This window comes from Scylla paramamosain, unplaced genomic scaffold, assembly GCF_035594125.1.
Source record: "Scylla paramamosain isolate STU-SP2022 unplaced genomic scaffold, ASM3559412v1 Contig24, whole genome shotgun sequence".
NCBI classification, from domain to species: Eukaryota; Metazoa; Arthropoda; class Malacostraca; order Decapoda; family Portunidae; genus Scylla; species Scylla paramamosain.
Genome location: NW_026973689.1, coordinates 944,798 through 947,155, shown reverse-complemented (window position 1 = coordinate 947,155; position 2,358 = coordinate 944,798). Strand labels below are relative to the sequence as shown.

The following is a 2,358-nucleotide window of genomic DNA, read 5'->3' as shown; positions in this document are numbered from 1 at the left end:
AAATTCTTTTTGGGTTCGTTTTACATGAGTTCGCGATCTGAGCTTCGACAGATTTTTTGCTGCATTTGATCAGCTTTTTAGTTTTTCTACGTAATCTGTCGTGCTCTAGTTTATCATCATTATTTTGTGTTAGTATGTATTTGCGGTACGCATTTTTTCTTAGCCAGAAGGCAGCATCTAATTCATCATTGCTCCACCATTTCGGTTTGGTGTTTTTTTACCTTCCGTCTGTTTCGTTGCGATGGTACACAAAAACGTTGTTTCATTTAACTTTTAGCAAACACTTCCCATGCGTTGTTAATGTCTTTTTGGTGTTCCCAGTGCAGTTCCTATTCCACTCTATGGATGCAAGCTGCATGAGAAGGGGAATTTCAACTGTGAAGCTCTAGCAATGTTTCCTGTAATAAAATTATCACAAAAACAAAAGGAGAACAAACAATTTTCTCACAACAGGACAATTTAAAAATAGAGAAAGAAAAGTACCCAAGCTACAAGCACCAAAGACAATAAAAGTACTACTAAAACAGAGGAACAGATGAAAACAGACGGAGACCTAGTACTGATATCTAACAAATGTATCACTGTGGGTTTGCGTCAAGAAGTGTTGTGTAATTTGTATGGAGTCCTGAGCTGTACAGGAAAACACAACACAACAGAACAGAAACAGGTAAAACAAAATAAACTTAGCGACTGGTTTAACGATATGGGCTGCTGGAATTCCTGCGTAGGTCAGGTCACAAGAACACATCTGCTCGACACAAGCGGAAGGCAAGCACGACTGAAAACTGGAGATGCGGGGCATCGATCCCCGTGCCTCTCGCATGCTAAGCGAGCGCTCTACCACTTGAGCTACATCCCCCTGTTGGTGGGAGGTGCCGGGAATCGAACCCGGGGCCTTTCACACGTGTGCAAAGCGAACGCTCTACCACTGAGCTAAGCACCCCCGCGCCGCGTAGTAAGAGGGAGGGAGGAGGAGGAGAGTAAATAAAAGCGTGAATGTATATATGGAACGAGTGATAAATAGAAAGGGAATAAAAGAGAGAAAAGAAAAGATGAATAAGAAGAGGAAAAAAGCAAGACAGATGAACAATAGTAGTAGTAGTAGTAGTAGTAGTAGTAGTAGTAGTAGCAATAGTAGTAGTAGTAGTAGTGGTAGTAATAGGTTGTTCTTGTTGTTGTTGTCTTTGGCCTTCACTCTCCCCTCTCCCCTCTATCTTTTCATATCCGCAGCTTTTTAAGCTCCTCTCTCTCTCTCTCTCTCTCTCTCTCTCTCTCTCTCTCTCTCTCTCTCTCTCTCTCTCTCTCTCTCTCTCTCTCTCTCTCTCTCGCTTACAAATTAGCGTTTCCTCCATTTTCTATAACTGCTCTATGTATGTTCCTGTAATAGTTCTCCTTGAAATAATTGAAGGGGTAACTAAATAAAAGCCTTGTAGAATTGCAATATAAACAGAGAAAATAACCCTTTTATCACTTACTAATTGACTTTTTCCTCCGTTTTCGTTATCAATACACGTCTTAATATTCTTTCTTAATAGTATACGTTTAAGGAATTCAAGGAGAAACTAAAGAAAAAAATAAATAAAATGAGAATTTCGTTTACATTTCGTTTTCTATTTGATTATTTTACGTTTTCCTTGGAGGAGCAGAAGGAGGAGGAGGAGAGGAGTAATAAAGGTAGTGTATATATAGAGAAAAAAAGAAAAGGAGTGGAGAAAGAGAGAGAGAGAGAGAGAGAGAGAGAGAGAGAGAGAGAGAGAGAGAGAGAGAGAGAGAGCTAGTTTGGCATCACTTGGCACTCAAAGTGAAGCAGACAGACAGACAGACAGACACACGCTATATCTTCAAGCGAGTGTTTCAGTATGGATTGGGTGCCGAGGAGGGAGGAGGGGGAGGAGAGGTGAGTGAGCAAGGTTAAGGCAGGAAGGAAGATTTATAGAGAGAGAGAGAGAGAGAGAGAGAGAGAGAGAGAGAGAGAGAGAGAGAGAGAGAGAGAGGTTATCCAGGCAGGTGACTCTGCATGGAAGTGCCGCGTTCCCGCTGCCCAGCCAACACCAGCGCACCTTTTGGGGGCGAGTCTCCAGACACTGTGGAACGTCTTTCGCGTCCTCCGTCCCCTCATATCAGGGGGATGGATACCCAGGACGTGAAGTTAACAGCACACCACTGAAGGGGCTCGTCTCTAACCCCCCAAGCTAACAATATTAATACAAGTCTATCATAAAGAATGTATATATATATGTATATATATTTATATTTGTATTTGTGTGTTGTGTCCCACCCTAAAATAGGTTGCACACGGCAGTGCGCCTTCGGGCCATTGATAATGTACCTATGTTTAAATAAAAAAAAAAGAGAGAG

General features: G+C 41.9%; 2 non-coding genes across 2 annotated transcripts; both read right to left on the bottom strand.

Annotated features, from left to right (window-relative positions):
• Positions 1-786: 786 nt before the first annotated feature.
• Trnaa-agc (transfer RNA alanine (anticodon AGC)) lies at positions 787-859 on the bottom strand. The gene has a single exon. It is a non-coding gene; the product is annotated as a tRNA-Ala (tRNA).
• Positions 860-867: 8 nt separating this feature from the next.
• Positions 868-945, bottom strand: Trnaa-ugc (transfer RNA alanine (anticodon UGC)). Its single transcript is given in 2 exon segments — positions 868-903; positions 908-945. It is a non-coding gene; the product is annotated as a tRNA-Ala (tRNA).
• Positions 946-2,358: the final 1,413 nt, after the last annotated feature.